The 8,008-nt window shown below is 40.4% G+C and overlaps 1 protein-coding gene across 1 annotated transcript in view; it reads left to right on the top strand.

The window, feature by feature from the left end:
- The first annotated feature begins 249 nt into the window (after window positions 1–249).
- The window catches only part of Afp (alpha fetoprotein), a 29,364-nt gene continuing 21,605 nt past the window's right edge, over window positions 250–8,008 (top strand). The window contains exons 1-3 of the mRNA XM_087908881.1: window positions 250–546; window positions 1,500–1,587; window positions 2,525–2,605. The gene's annotated coding sequence lies outside the window, so the exon portion shown is untranslated. The remainder of the gene's footprint in view (window positions 547–1,499; window positions 1,588–2,524; window positions 2,606–8,008) is intronic.

Below are 8,008 nucleotides of genomic sequence, written 5' to 3'. Positions count from 1 at the left end.
AAGACTTACCCACGCATTGCCTATGAATTTTCATACATATTCACTTATAGCCGTATGAAATTTTTATTATTATATACTTGCTTTCAAATTATGCATATTCTTCCATAACTTGTTCTTAATATTCCTTTATAGTTTCATTTTAAGCAAGATTCTTGAAAAGATGATGACGCCACATTTAAAGGAAGGTCCTTTTCAATCATCTTATATTCCACACCCTCCTCTCCTCCAACCTGTACTTTGTCTCCTGATGAAAGTATCAGAGGTAGGAGAAAGACTGGAAGGGTAGAATGAAGATGGGGACCTGGACTAACGGAAATCAGGAAGGATAGTCAGACAATTTTGAGTAAGGAGTTGCTCTTCAACTGGGTGAATAAGGGGTGAGATTTAGATGCACTATCTGCAAGGCACTGGTTACCTTCTAGATAACCACTCCCAGATACCAAAGGGAAGCTTAAAACAGAGAATTATGCCCTCAAATGCACTACTTCCTAAATCTCCACATCTCCAGTTTTCCTTGGAGTCAACATCTGAAACTAATGAGTCCAGGTCAGTTCTGGTTTTGCCAGTCTTTGGGGAATAATTCCCATCTGTCTGTCATCTAGCTGTTTGTCTATGCATTCTGCTTCATGATTCGGAAGGCTGGGATACCAGAATATTGTAGGTTTACTGGTGTGTGTGTGTGTGTGTGTGTGTGTGTGTCTGTGTGTCTGTGTGTCTGTGTGTGATTGCATGCACATGTGTTAAAGTTGGTCTCATAACACACTGGGGACATGATATGATGTCAACATCATTTAACACTGGGAGGTTAGTTTGATGACTTATTTCTTAAAGGTGGTGTTTACCAAGTATCTTTAGTGTGAAGCTATTACTTTTCCTTTTGCACAGTCTTTTTGGGGAAGCAAACAGCCATACATCTCACCCACAAAGTGAGGTATAAAAGGTATCAAGTTTCTGGAGGGATGGTGATGGGCGCTATAAAATAATCCCTCACCAGCTCAGAATTGAGCATAATAAAGGGTTATTTATTTAGGGGTAGAATGACAGATCACAATCCTCTGCAAAAATGGGGAACAGGAGCTGAATCCAGAAGCTGGAAGAGAGAACCAGCACATGCTTTGAGTTGGCATTTTTTGTTTAAGAGGCCACACCCAAGTGGGCTGGTATCTTAAAGGCCACTGTCTGAGGAGTTCCCACAGCAGGGGTGGAGAGACATCTATGTGTTTTATTAGAATTCTTTGGGAAGACAGATCTGCTTCACAATTATTCAATTATTTATAGAAAAATGAACTCAATATTCATTCTGGATTTGGGGCAATAATTCAGTTATATATTTTGCTACTCAAATTATCACAGCTTTGGACATTCGGGCTCCTTTCAGGTTGCCTGTTGTATCCCTTCCAGGTGTCTGCATCCTTCGTTTCTATGTATCTTTCACTTCCTGACATTGCAGGAAGTGCAAATGATTAAACATTGATTAATCTGTGTTTTCCATTCCTCAGTCTTCGAGCAGCCATTTCCAGGAGCCCTGGTTGCTGTCAGTAGAGAACGGTATTAGAAAGATCTGAGTACCGACTATGCCCCTCACGAGTGAGCGCTCACTGTTTTTACTACTTTGTAAAGAATAGAGCTAAGAAATATTAAGTATGTGGACATACGTATATGGATAAACACACACAGTCGTCTATCTGGCTATCTATCTATCTGTCTGTCTGTCTGTCTGTCTATCTATTTATCTATCATCTATTCATCCATCTATCATCTATGTGCATATCCATGCCACCTGATAACTCTATTTCAGAACCATAGGTCTCATTCCAACTTTGCTCTTGCTGATCCATAACTCTTCTCTTGATAGTGAGGGCTTGTCTCCCACTATCTGCCATTGATATACACATTTGTTCAGTCCCAAGATACATATTCAGGAATTTCAGGATTATTGACCCATAATCCCCATGAGAACTATTAACAACTAGAGCACAGTGTTTACAAACAGTTTATTTTTACTTTAACCTATAGTTTTTAGTCAAAACTTTTCCCCCCAAAGTTATTTAGACCAATTCAATTTTTTTCCTCTACAGTTTTCAGTGACTTTATGAGTCGGTTTGGGTAGAGTTACATATACACTGGGTACAAGATGGATTTAGGCTCTGTCTTGACTGATGTTTTGGCCTCTACTGCTCAGATAGGTCCATTATGTCTCTTTGCTTCGTTTCAGTTGAGAAGCTTCCCTTAGTATAAAATGGTGGCAGAGGTGGAGGCAAATCCTGCCCAGTTCACTCTCTGCATTCATTCCAGTCTCTCCACAAACTCCATTTCAATTGTCTCCCAATCGTCGGGAGTGGCGTGCTATTTCTTCCCGGGGCTTTGGAGACGATTACTCTGTCACTCTCTTGGGTCTTTTCTTGGCCCTGTCTCATTTTTATCGGGAGTTTATGCTTTGTTTCCTCGAGTTAGTATTACCCTTGCAGGAATCTAATCGCTTCTCTCACCTAACAGTAGGCCTTGTAACTCTTCTTCCTTTTAGTGACTATAAGGCAGAGGTGTAGCAATCGATGACATTGAACACAGTGGAGAGATGCAATGATTGTGGACCAAGACTTTAGAGGTAAACACGAAGAGAACGTGTATTGCTAGATGCTTCTGTTAAAGAAATCTGAATAGAAGAGACTTGCACTATGGTTTTCATCAAAGACACATAACAATAATATCTAATACAGCTAACAAAACAGAATTTATAGTGACATAATCAGTGGTATAGAATAAATAATGATGTTATGGACATAAATTAAATACATAATAAAAAATATAGTGGCAGGATGATTTATTTGTGGCAATATAGACTCCTCAGAGTCATTAAATCATCAGTCATAACAATACTATATTTATCATGAGGTTGATGATACAATAATTGGACAAGAATATGATGTATTTGACACTAAAGAAGACAGCACAGTCGTGTGGTATTTATTGATTCTGGGATCAAGGGCAGAGTGTGTGTAATGGTGGTCTCACAAGATTAAAACGACATTGAAAAATTTCTTTCACCTGGCAATGGAGAGACAAGCATAGTTAATCTTTCGTATGGTTGTGCTACCTTTGCCTCAGTTTATCTAATCCAGAATTATCTCAACTGCATTTGTGATGTGAACATCTGATGCGCAAACAGAGGAATACTTGCATGACGCTAAAAAGAGCATTAGTATTTTGAAATGTCTGGAGAAAGGAAGAATTCTTTTTTGACTAATGAAAGAATTACCATAATATGACATTTGATGGTTGATGGGTAGGTGGGATAGTAAGTGTTTTGTTCATCTATTTCATTCAAGAAAACCTTGTTGAATTTCTTCAACCCTAGACTGTAAACTTTAGACTGGCTAGTACTTTAAAATATCATATGCAACAGATGATCACTTTTCCATAATTGCTTTATATCCTTACTCAGATTACTTCTGTTTTCTTATATATGCTGGACTGATTCCTCAACAATTTGGTCTTAAGAATCTAAAGAGAGGAGCTGAATTAAGGAACAGTATCACAGGGTTTGTATTGCTTGGGTGTCAGAAGTAAAGGAGATGAGTCCCTTCTATTTGACAGAGGAGAAATTCTCATTCATTCCACCTAGAGCAGTTGAGTTTGTGATGAGGAGGGACACAGTTGAGAATGAGGAATCTCAAACTTAGTAATGATTGACAACACAAGACAAATCTGTGAGATAAGGCTAGGCCATGTCTTTGGGAAACTGTAAAAAACAAAGCTCAGGGTTTGGCCCCAACAGCTGTCAAGAAGGACAGTTTCCCAAGTTAAGATGCTTCTGCACTGTGGGGAATAAGATCTCTTCTTATGGCGTCCTCACACACAGAGAGAACGAGCAACTGCTCACATGTCCCTTGTTATGAGGGCGCTGTTTGGGGATTTCTTTTCTAATCACCTGTACCAACAGGCTGCCACTCAGCTTTGCTATTTGCTACAGTTTGAGAGTATGTGCCATTTCTAAAGTCTTATGCGGAGACCTAATATCCAAGGTGACAGTATTTTTAAGGAACTTTAAAAATTATTAAGCCGCAGGGACTCTGTTCTTATGGATAGATGAGTGTTTTGCTTTGTTTTGTTTCGAGGATTGGTCTCACTATGTTGTTTAGGTTGGCCTCAAACATGTGGCAATTCTCCTGTCTCAGCCTACTGAGCTCTGGGACGACAGGCTGTCACAGCCAGCTTATTGGTGTCTTCATAAGAGAGGTTAAGGAATGTTCCCCTTCCTGTCTGTGTTTCCATCTTTTCTGCCATTTACTGCACTGTGTTTGAAGAATGGATCTTCACCAGACATTGAGTCTACAGGGACCATGTGATCTGTAACCCCCAAGCCTCCAGAACAGAAAAACACATTTCTATCGTTTACAAATTTCCCCACCGCAGACATTTCATGAGAAAAGGAAGATACCAGGAAAAAGGAGAATCCAGCTATGGCTGGAACAAGGCCAAACAGTCGCTTGATAGTTTCTACACCCTGTCATAGCTAGATCTGCTGGGAAATGGTGGGCTCCACTCAAAAACGTACTTAGGAAGGAATGTTTATGTGTAAGCCATTGTTCCAGACAGGGTATTTTCCCCAAGTGGTTTACAGTTTGAATGTGTGGACCAACTTCCTACTTTCGAGGGCTGATACCCAGTCTGCCCATAGCAACCAACACAGAGAATGTGCTGCGGGTACAGTGTACACTTCTGTGAAACCGATTTTCAGTTGGCCCTCCATTGACATTGCTGTATCTCTGCGTGACCTATATTGATGCCTGAGTTCACCTTTATTGACCTTGACATATTTCTGTCCTTTTAAGTTTGACAGGTAGCTCGGTTACTCAATCTGTCTCTGAACTCTTTTACTTTGTTCCTGTGTGGAGGAAGAAAAAAAATATTTTCTTCTATAAGCACAAAAGATCCAAAGATAAAATGCCTTTGATGAAGGAAAGCAGTCTTTGTCCCATTTTGATTTTCTTTTGAGCCAAACAGGTTGACAGAAAATATGAACGGCGAAGCATTTTCCTTTAGAGTGGGGTCTAGATCAGCTCAAACTAAACAAAAGAGGGAGACTTGATGAAAACCAATTAAGGGAACAGATATGTGCTGGATAGAAGAGACCAAGGAAGAAGCCAGCAGAGAATACACGGGACATGCTTGTCATGAGCAGTTTGATGGTGTTTGCACATCAACACACAGCAGAAAGGTCTTTCTCTGGGGTCTTCTAGTTCCTTGCTAGAATCCTATGTTAGGGATTTCCTGAAAAAGTATGGGGAGGTCCTCATAAATGGGTTCTAGAAGCATCTATAGGATAAGTAAAGATAATTTAACAGCATTAGGGAACAGGGAAGAAGATGTCAAGGCAAAGTTTGAGCTACCCTCTTAATCCTTGAGTTCTCAGAAATATGGAGACTCGAATGGCCATGTGTCTGCTTTTTGCCCACCAATAACATGAGTAGGGGATAAGTGGAACTAAATATTCAAAATAAAGAGAGCCATAGTGACCTGGAATACTACTTAGAGTTGGAGTATGTCTGCTTTTCAGGATTCATTTTAAGGTCTGGAGATAACAACCATTGACTTCTGCTCGAGGTGCGGGCTGGCATCCCCTTCTCACATATGTTCTTGTGCCTGTGGAGACCTGGCATTGCATAAAATAATACACGAAAACTTCAATGTGCTCTGTTACCAGGACAGGAGGAATGCACTGCTCATTTGTGTTAAAAAGTGCGTGAGGGCCAAGAGGACAGAAATCCTGACTGCAATTCGATTCAGTGACATTTGATTTCTAGTTTTAAAGTTTATGCTCTGTTTCAGATGTTGTGCTAAGCACCATGGTAAACCCAAAAAGTTAACCATAGGAAGAGCTGTTTGGCTTACAAAAGGTTGGGATTTAAGATTACATATGAAGTCCCGTGAGAAAATAATCTAAGAGTGGTAGAAGCTGTCAGCAAAGGACCTTCTTTAGTAACTGAGCATACATAACTATAACTCACAGAGCATGATATGATCTATACCCTGAAGGGTGGTGCATGTTATTATGAGCATCTGTGGGTAAAACACTAGCAGTGTAAGAACACACACACACAAATACAAAAGGCAAAAAAGATTCAAAAAGAGAGCCATTTTCTACCAACTCATATGTGTGGCCTAACGGTAGATTCTAACACAAATGACCAGTCCTAAAAGTGATAATATTTATCCTTATATTTTTAGGAATGTTTATGGCTGTGCAGCATTCAGGACACATCATTTACCTCCACATGAAACTAAACTTAAGGGGAAGTATTGTTTTTGTGACATAAACGTTAAAATCCAGAATCATTCATATTGAATTATTTGCTGAATTCTGTTGGGCTAATAACTGGCACAACCAAGATTAGAATCTTTTTGATGGCAAAGTTCAGTTTGTCAGGCCATATTGCACCTAGGAAGATTTCAGGATTTATGGTAAAGCAAACAGAACAAGAATGAGAGCAACAGGAATGTGTTTGTCAGGAACTCTGTACTTAGGACTAAACTTTGAGCAATGACACGCCAGGGTTAGCACTGTTTGCGGTCAGCATACAAACTGGGGTTCAAAGCTCCTCTTTATCTTTCCTTGCAGCATTTGCTGTCTGTCTCTGGTTTTGCTTTCCTCGGCAGTTTCTCATCCACTCCCACAGCTATGGTCACCCTCTGGAAGCTAGAGCCATCCCAATATCCTTCCCCCTTGCAGTTCTGGGGATAGAAAGTCTGCCAATGCCCATTGCCAATTTCTTCAAACTGAAAAACCGGGTGCTGTGCCCACTATACTCCTGAGAGTGAAAAGCAAATCTCTCTCTCTCTCCCCCCTCTCTCTCTTTTCAATATACGTGAACATGGCTTTTGAGTTTGCCTGTGCCTCCTTCATATTCCCATCAGCAATACTCTCACCCATGAGTCTTATTGGACTGCACACTGCAGTAGTTTCTTAGCTGGTCTTGTCCCCTTTGACAACAGTAGAGACATTTTCAAAACGCAAAGATGATTTTTGTCAGCTTCCCTTTGTAGTCTTTCCATTGTCTTAAGATAAAGTGTAAATGTGATAAGGTCCCTGAGATATGGCTTCTGCCAGCCTCACAAAAATAAATCCCCCTATTAGTTTGGTGAAATTAGAGGGCAAAGGCACTTTGTCCAGCGACCTGAGTTCAATCCCTGGGTACCACATAAGAGTGGAAGAAGAGAAGAGAGTCTAAAAAATTGTCTTCTGACTGCCACATGCGTGTGCCAATGTCATACATATGCCTTCTTTCTCTCTTTTCCTCTCTGTAGCACACACACACACACACACACACACACACACACACACACACACACCCTTACACAATAATAAAGTTTTAAAGATTTGAATCCACCTCTGCAGGGTGAGTTTCGTCATTTGCTTTCCTCTGTGTTTTAGGGAACTGAACTCAGGGTCTCACACAAGCTAAGAGGACGCTCTATGACTGTGCTACAATCCTGCTGAGTTCCGTCATTTCTGAACTCTGTGTTTCATAGACACTGCCTTTCTTCCCATTCCTTAAACATGCCATTCTCTCCACCACCAAAGGACCTTTTACACTCCCAGAGCTAAGCCTCTTCATTAGTCTACCTACCTACTACTCATTTTTCTCAGGTTTCTCTGAAATGTTGCTCCTTCAAAAATACTTCGTTTGACCTATACAAAGATGTCAGGAGCACTTTCTGTCCACATATCACTACACCCATCATTTACCCTGGTAGTGTGGGGTGCAGTCACCTGTCCACCTACACCTGACTCTTACTGCTGACTCTTTTCATCAGGGAGCTGAGTCTTGTATGTAGACTTCACAATTTTATTGACTGCATAAATAAACCCCCATCTGTAGAGTTCTACTCCATGCCAGGGCTCATTCTGAGCTATTAATTCTTGATAGTTTGCTTAACCCTAATTTATTAAGAAGGTAGTTTTATCATAATTTTATAGATGAATATGTTGAAAACAAAGCCTGGGTTG

Source organism: Myodes glareolus, chromosome 8 (assembly GCF_982192425.1).
Source record: "Myodes glareolus chromosome 8, mMyoGla1.1, whole genome shotgun sequence".
Lineage (NCBI taxonomy): Eukaryota > Metazoa > Chordata > Mammalia > Rodentia > Cricetidae > Myodes > Myodes glareolus.
The sequence above is the reverse complement of the archived record's forward strand: the minus strand, read 5'-3'. Positions and strand labels throughout refer to the sequence as shown.